This window comes from Lontra canadensis, unplaced genomic scaffold (assembly GCF_010015895.1).
Source record: "Lontra canadensis isolate GAN:19392208 unplaced genomic scaffold, GSC_riverotter_1.0 scaffold12, whole genome shotgun sequence".
Classification (NCBI taxonomy): Eukaryota; Metazoa; Chordata; class Mammalia; order Carnivora; family Mustelidae; genus Lontra; species Lontra canadensis.
The window spans coordinates 13718045-13726675 of NW_022631006.1; the positions used below are offsets into that span (position 1 = coordinate 13718045).

The 8631-nt window shown below is 39.2% G+C and overlaps 1 protein-coding gene across 1 annotated transcript in view; it reads right to left on the reverse strand.

The window, feature by feature from the left end:
- SEMA6D (semaphorin 6D) overlaps window positions 1–7956 on the reverse strand; it is a 176892-nt gene extending 168936 nt beyond the window's left edge. Inside the window, exon 1 of the mRNA XM_032856573.1 lies at window positions 7938–7956. The gene's annotated coding sequence lies outside the window, so the exon portion shown is untranslated. The remainder of the gene's footprint in view (window positions 1–7937) is intronic.
- Window positions 7957–8631: the final 675 nt, after the last annotated feature.

An 8631-nucleotide genomic window follows, 5' to 3' on the forward strand; every position in this document is an offset into this window, starting at 1 on the left:
GTCCAGTGGAAGTCTACTAGGGGTAGATTGGGGGGTGGGCGTGGCACTAAGTATTTTTCCTAGGAAGAACCCATCCTTCTGAGGAGAGACTCAGGCGAGATGCTTTTACTCATGTAAAAGTCTTAGGTGTTGGTGAGGAACAAGAAGCCTGCCTATGACATGGTACCTATGACTCAAATTAGTCTCCGTCTTAGTATCCTGGAAACATGGTCAAGTCCTGGGGAAAGTGGGGGCTAGAAGGAAAATTTGAAAGAACTTAAACCGTTTGACTCATTGGGATTCAAGCCACACTTCTTCAGCACCCTTCTTTAACCGCAGAAGAAATCCATCCTCCTTACTCTGTTGCAGGCTAAGGAATAGTCTGGATATTTTCAAAGGAGGCACCAGAGGATAGTGACCAGACCAGATAAGCCAGCAAGAAAGACAAGGCCATTAGGCAGAAGAGAGCATATGTACAGAGCCCGGTAGGTACTGCAAAGGTCAGTGGAGCTTTTGAAGCAGTAGGGGCAGGAGGGAGGGCTGCTGGTGGGGGGTGTTGTCCTTGATGGAGCCTCGAATAAATACTTAAGCTATGAAAGTTGCTCCAGACACATGGGAGACATCACCTGGGAACTCCCAGGAGGGTTTGGGGAGGGGAAAATGTACAGACTATTGGAGCTCTGCGTGAGGAGGTAGGGGAAGGAGCCAGGTGGATTGGGTTGCAGGTGGTAAAATTTAGTTAAGTCCTACAATTTACATATCATATACATATGGCATTTTAGGGCAGAAACACTTCAGTTTTATATTTAAGTAAGTTTTAGGAGCCATGAATTTCAAAGCTCTCCTTTGGGGTCAATTAAGACTTGCGTACATACCTTCAAATATTTAAGGGAGTTGTTCCTCAATAGAGGGGCAGCTCAAGATAATGCATACTCAAATAGGAAGAAACTCATAAAACAGCCTCTGAAAAGGGCTTCGGTTTTCTGTTTCTAAATGGATGAATCCAGATTTGTACTTTATATTGAGCTCTGTATACATAGGGACATAATGGTAACGATAAGCTAGTGAATTATCCCCAAACTGTATATGTCAACATGTTTTTTTTTTTTTTTTCTGGTATACTCACCATCCCTCCATCTATACCTGCTTATTTCATTTATTTAAAGTTTTATTTATTAAACTCTATGTGATGGACTGTGTGGATAATAGAGATGCATAAGGTAAAATTCACTAATCTTATTGCTGCCCCATTCTTCATTTTGTTACACAATCTGAGTCAGCAGAACTAGTGTGGCTACTGAACATTTCATGTCTGAGATCAGAGAAAACTCACAACATAATTTTAAACTATTGCATTTAGTGTTTATCTGAGTCTAATGGCTAAAGAAGGAACACATCAAGTCCTTAACTGTTTGCCTAGTTTTTTCTTTTAAAAGCGTGAACCGGAATAAAATATATGAATACAGACTAACCAAAGCAGGGTGCTCTGTAATAATTCTGGGAGTAGATGTGTTTATGATTATTTTCATATAATTTATAGTTCCTCCTTTAGGAAACTACCAGGGATTACAATAGAATTCTAAAGGAAAGGGAATCAACATACCAGTGTTCATTTAGTTGTACCAGAAACAAACAAGGTGCTGACAGTCTGGTTAAGAAATATATACATCAGATAAGTAAAATGTTGCTTTTGTGTATGGGCGGGGGACTGAGATGTTTTGTTGAATACACATCCAGAGAAAATGTTTCATGAGTTAAAATACACCTGTGCTTTTTAAATAATATACATTAATAGGTCATGTGTGTGTGTGTGTGTGTGTGTGTGTGTGTGTGTGTGTGTCCAGACATAGGAGGTTATTTGATGCTTGTATTTTTGACACACTGCTATTTAATTTGTGGGAAAATGAAGAGAATTATAGAAATTATGGGAATTATGAAGAGAATAATGGAGAAAAACCCCAAAAGTGGTATTTTTCCTTACAGATAACAGAAGATAACTTTGCAATTTTAATGGAAATCTAGAAAATCAAGTATTGTAAGAACTGTCTTCTCTTTCCAATAGAATGAAGGAGGGAGGGAGTTCATATTCTTGGTGAAGTCTATGGGGAAAATTCCTCTACAAGTAACACTAACCCTAGTACACAAAATTAATCTAATTCTTGGTCATTACTAGGTCATCTAGATTAGTCTAGGAAAGAGAGTTGCTAATGATAGAGCGTAAGGAAGAGAAGTTTATGAATTGATAATCTATGGATTAAAAGAATTCTACCTCTTTTACATCACTTAAAAAGGGAAGTTACCATGATGCCCCTTTAAGGAAATGGCAGAGAATCCAAGTCTACTCCCATTTGGCACACAAATGAGCCATTCCATAATAATATTATCTTGACTGTGAAAAGAACAGAATCTTTGTTTACACGTAAGCTGGAAGACTTTTAAATAAAAATCCTGAAAATGGAGGTGTACTATAGTACACTCTCTGAGGCCAAATTATGACCTCAGTTATATCAAAGACAGTACAGAGAGCCCCAAAAAGAGATAAGAAAGGGACAAAGAGAAGAGACAGGAAAACAAAGTCACCAGAGAAATGTTTGGCAGAAGCCCAGCACAAGCCTGATATCTTCCCCCGAGGCCTCCTGCCTGTGTGCAGAACCACCACTCAGCTACCACCAGCTACTCTCGCCTGCGAGAAATGCCAGGGAACCCCTCCCAGTGCTTCTTCAATACCAAATGTGTCAAGATAAATAGGCCCATACAAACCCATACCGCATGGTTCTCCAAAGAAGCTTCTTCATGTAAGAACAGGATTTCTCACTTGTAAGATTCACAAAATAGGGAATTATATTGTAATTGAGCCTGTGCTATTCCCTGAAAGTATCTTTTTTTGTTTGTTTGTTTAATGAATACATTTTCTTAAACACACTGACACTGTCCCATTGAAACCAATAATTCTCTACTTCTTGACATGTGTGTTTGTTTAAATAAAAGATAAGCATACATTTACTTATAGTAAATAGAGAAAAAATACTCCAACAGCTTGGTATAGTCGATGTGTAGAAGAGGACAAGGATTCAGGCATGCCCTATTGCAATCTGCTGCCACAAACTTGCTTTGTCACCTTAGGACAATATCTTAACCTTTCTGGGTTTTGGGTTCTAGAACTATAAATTGAGAGAGCAGGAAATTTATAAGGCTGTTTTTTGACCATCTGTGTTTGTTTGTAAATTTGTTGATCTGTGATCTATCCACACCAGTTAAGTCCAAAATGGCATGCTGGAAATGCCCTCTTTTTTTTTTTTTTTTTAAAGATTTTACCTATTTATTTGATAGACCGAGATCACAAGTAGTCAGAGAGGCAGGCAGAGAGAGAGGAGGAAGCAGACTCCCCGCTGAGCAGAGAGCCCGATGCGGGGCTCGATCCCAGGACCCTGGGATCATGACCCGAGCCGAAGGCAGAGGCTTTAACCCACTGAGCCACCCAGGCGCCCCTGGAAATGCCCTCTTGAGAGTCAATTACAAGATGTGGTACTGAGTGAAGGAAACATAGATGATTTTCATGTACTTTAAAAAAAAGAAAAATAAAGCTTTACTCTCCCCAAGTCAACTAAATATATCCTAAGACCCTTGACCTCATCTCCACCAAGAACATCTGATGTGATCCTTATCATTTGATTTAAAGAATTTTGAATCTTAGAATTTTATACATGTTAGCACCAGATGGTACAACATAGATCATTTCCCTTGACTCTTAGATTTTAGAGATGAGGGAACTACAACGCAGTAGCAAGAATAGTACCAGAGTCCAGATCCCACAATTTGTGCTTAGTGATCGAAATTCCCATTGCCAGAATCTACCTTTAGAACTTGAGTTGGACACATGGCTCATGGTTGGGCCTTGAGGATTCCAGTGAGGATCACCAGTTGGCTTTTGTTTCAATAGCTCACACGCTCAATGGCCAAGAAGAGATTAGTAAAATAAATGGATACCATATCACATTCTAACCAAGAAATTGCATTCTTGATCATATTCAAACCACCATCATGGGGACACCAGTTTTCCTTGAAATACCTATAGATAAAAGGGGCAAAATCAAGGTAGATATGAAGTCAGCCTCCAGTATAGTCTGTTTCTTGTTATTGGTGACCTTGTGTAGTTCCCTGCTGCACTGCATCAGAGTTGGTCTGTGTAACCAACAGAATACAGCGGGTGAGGGGATACCATCCCCTCTACTCCTAAGAAGTTAAGTAGCTCAAGATCTTCTAGGCTCTATTGTTCTTTCAAGGCTTTATTTTTATGTGACCGAACAGGTTCTAGAATCCTTTTAGGAATTACATTCTGTAATAACAATTATACCTTGATCATTTTTTATGTAAAACTTTAGTGTAAAAACTTATATGTGCACAAAATGTCTCATTTCTTCATTGGTTAAAAATCAAATTAATTTGGGGCACCTGGGTGGCTCAGTTGGTTAAATGTCTGTCTTCAGCTCAGGTCATGATCCCAGGGTCCTGGGATTGAGTCCCTCATTGGGTTCCTGGCTCAGTGGGGAGTCTGCTTCTCCCTTTCCCCTTCCCTCACTGCTTGTGATCTCATTCTCTTTCCCACTGTCTCTCTCTCAAATAAACAAATAAAATCTTTTTTAAAAAATTAAGTTAATTTGGTTCCTGATGTCTGTTACAAGACAGATGAGAAATCTAACCTCGGTTATTACTGAAGCCTCCTCCTCTCCATCCTTCAGCATCTGACCATGGTTTTAGTTATTGTCAAAGCAATGGAGAGGGCTTCTGGCCTTTAGTTCCTACCCTGGCCCTTTACATGCTTATTGTCTGATACTGCAGCATGTTTCCTTCAGACCCAAGCTGGGCCACGTACTTGCAGTGGTGGGAGGAAAACCAAGGGGAGAACAAACACTGCACAATACCTCAACATATCATCCTAGGGCAGGCAGTCAGAGAACAAATTAAATGTTAAGAAAAACAGAAAAGAAGTAAGCAACATGGTGCCAGCCTTTGGGTTTCTTAAACACTCAATGGGAAACAGGGAGTGTAGAAACAACAAACCAAGGAATAGAAGTAGGGCATTTTAAGAAGTACCGTTTAAATTGCAGGGGCTGAAGGAATCAACAGAAAGAAATGACCAAAGTGGAGTGGGCTTAATAATCCTAGACATATGTATATATAATCCCTCACATTTGTATGTATATGTTATGAAGGACTTTTCTCACATTTATAATTTCATTTGAGATAATCTTTACCACGAGGTTGCAGAACAGATGTTAACATATGAGGAAACTGGGACTCTGCTAGCTTTGGTGGCTTGTTCAGTGTCTCCGATCTGGTTAGCAGAGAAACAGAAAGCTGAGCCCAGCTCTCTTCCTACCTAGTCCTTTCTCTGGCCCCTCTTCCACTTCCATGGTGAGCTGGTTCCCTGGAGGTAAGTTCTAAAGCAGGTTGGAATTCTCAACATCAACAAAGACAAGCGGCATCCAAGAGTGACATGGAGCACGGGTGGCCATGGGAGAGCGTGAAAATATATGAGAAGGAAATGATCAAGTAGGTGGATGGTTCTGCATATAAAATAGAAAAGCCAGGGTGTGAAACACTGAAAGAATGCCAAGTGGTGACCAAGGGAACCATTGATCTTAGATAGTAAATTCTCCCCTCCTGCCCCCTAAGAAATTTATCTCCTACATCTTTTCAAACTGAATAAACAAAGAAAACACCACTATCTTCATGTAGTATATCATCCAAAGCAGACATATACAATCTCTCTTGGCCCCCTTCTAAATCATAGTCACAGTAACATCATTCTCATTTCCTAGTCACTGGGTCCTATATCTAAAGTTTATATGCTGGTCTGGACCACACAGATGGAGGTGAAGTCTTTAAGAAGGGCATCATATCCATTTGCCATTATGCTTCTGTAATTCTTAGCAATATTTGACATAGCAACGCACACTGACCCCGGATAAAACCGTGAGAGCTTCCAGGGAGGTGTTACTCAAGGCAGCTTCTTCCATACAGTACAAAGACAGAGATGGAGTTCAGGAGATGGCGTACTGTATCTCTAAGTGGAAAAGACAGAAGGTCTCCAAAGGAACAAATGAATGGAGAGGCAATTTAGGATAAGTAGCCAGAAGTATACAGTGAACTGTTACAGTGTTGTGATGCTGTGTTAATCTTTTCATAAATATTTTGTGTGGCCTGGTGCTTTGGTGTTGAGAATCTATTCTGATTTCTGTGCTTACAAATAAGAAAGTTATTAGCAGATGAAAAAAAAATTCTACTGATAATGCAATTTCTGCCCATACCCCCTCGCTCTCAACATTGTTATCTATTTTAATAAGCAACAGTATTTTGGCAAATGAAAATTCTCAAAATCCTCAATCATGCCCGTATCCCAAAGCCTGGACTTAGTTGGAAAGCTTTATGCCTCTGACTCAGTAGAGCTGGTTATCCTCTTTAATTGGATTGATGGCAACAATTGTAATTACCTTAGATGAGATTGCCTGTAATGTAATTATGCTTCCTTCATCAGCCTGAGCCGGACTTGTGGAATACATACAGAAGATGCCTCCAATTACTGAGAGGTTAAGGAGAGCATCACATTGCTTCACAAATCATGTTTGTTACTATATAGAATTTCAAGAATTATGTTGGAAGCTGAAGGAATTAGTCCTCTAAAGCAGCTTTTCTGATGCAAAGATGTTCCTGTATGAGCTAGAATGTAGAGTGAAATGGCTACATTCCAGAACTATATTTTTACTTGGATTAAAAGCATATTTTAAGGACATGACATAGAGTACCAATAGTAAACTGTATTTTCTCACTGTTTTGTTACTACTTTCTATTTATAAACAATGACTGCATCTTAAAAGACATTTAAAAAAATACAATACCACTAGTAAAGTTTAACTTGATTTTTTGGTATGATTTGAAAAGTTACAGTTCCTAAAACTAACGTAATAAATAACAGGAGGTAATTTTAAAATACTAGTCTTTATGATAGATGGAGCTATAATTAATACCTAAGGAGCCAGCTGCTTACTACAATAATGCCTCTCTCCTATTTTCCAATTAACACATGGAGAACTTTAAAATTTTTCAATTGGAAGCCCAGCCTCGAAACAGGACAAGTCTGCCAAACTTACTGCAAACACATGTAGTTTAGGAGAAATGGCACATACTGGAAATCCACCCCAATCTTATTAACTTTAGCATTGCTCTCATTAAAAATAGAGCTGCTTATGGGTTTTTCCTTCTGAAGCATATGAAACATAGAACTTGGAAATGTGCCCTTTTGAAAAACTTATTCCTGTATTCACAAACCAGATGGTGCACATCAAATGCATCCTGATTTCCTAATGAAATAAAAAAAAAAAAGGATTCCTATTGTGTTCTTTAATAAGATTAATGCATCCTCAATTGCTACTTTGAACAGATACTCCTAGAAAGTTAAACAACTTGGCTACTGCTGTCCTGCTGGACCTGGACAGGAAGGCCTAGGCTGAGTTGAAGAGCTGGGGCCATGCTGAGGGGCACTCTGCTTTTAATTTCTCCAAAGTAGGCTCTAGGAGAGGTGCAAGCCCCGCCACAGCTGTTGCTCACACAGAAACCTTCTGTCTCTGCATATCAGAAACCAAGAGTCTGCCGTCTCATAAAAGAGCTAACAAGCAAAAAGAGAGAGAGAGAGAGAGAGAGACTCCCTCTCTGTGCCTCCATTCTCTCTCCTTCTCTCTGTCTGCCTCCCTCCCTCTGGTCTACTGCTTGGTCTAGCCATCAAATCATATCTGTAGGGTGCTCTCATCACTAATACCACCAACAAGAGAATAATTTTAGGCACCATTTGAATGTCACACTCACAACTTTGAAACACCATACCGTTAAAATATATCCAAAGCCAATAACATTATGCTGGGTTTTTCCAACAAATCAGAGAAGAGTATAATGTTGCTTACCTTGGAGAAGGTTGGCTTGTGTGGCCAAAATCTGAAAAAAGCAAAGAGAAATGGATTAATTTTCTATTACTTCTCACATTTGCCACCATGATACTGCATTGAACTAGTTATGGTATGTCTATTAATTTAGTAAATCCCCATTTCATTTTCTCTTGCTTGAAGGAATAGAATGGTTTAAGCCAAGTTGGGTTCTAACCTGAATCTAGTTGCTCTGTTTAATTCCACTATTAAATTAGGAATATGTTCGGCCAAGGAAAAGCATCTGTCAATAGCCTGGAATAAAAAAAACTGTGGTTATCAAGACACTGTAGTTGTAAAACTTTATTATTTTCCTTAACTTTCAACATCTTGAAGATCTCTGAACCACTACGTCTTTTTTATCTCTCCACAGTGAAGAAAATTTTCTCTTTTGCCGAAACACCCTGTTTCATGAAATGCAACATCGTATCTCATTTTTCTTCATGAACTGCTCTAATTTAACAGCTGGGCTGGAAGAGCACACATTATCAACAGGTTCAGTCATATAACACCCCAAACTTGGAAATAACAAGTTGGAAGCTTCACATCCTACAAAATAAATCAGTTACCCTATCAATTCTATAAGCCTAGGAGTCTGAAAATTGAAGGAAGGTATTTTGAACAGCACTGTGCAAAAGCTGTTGCTGAGTTAGGTGTTCAGTTAAGCTAAACAGCA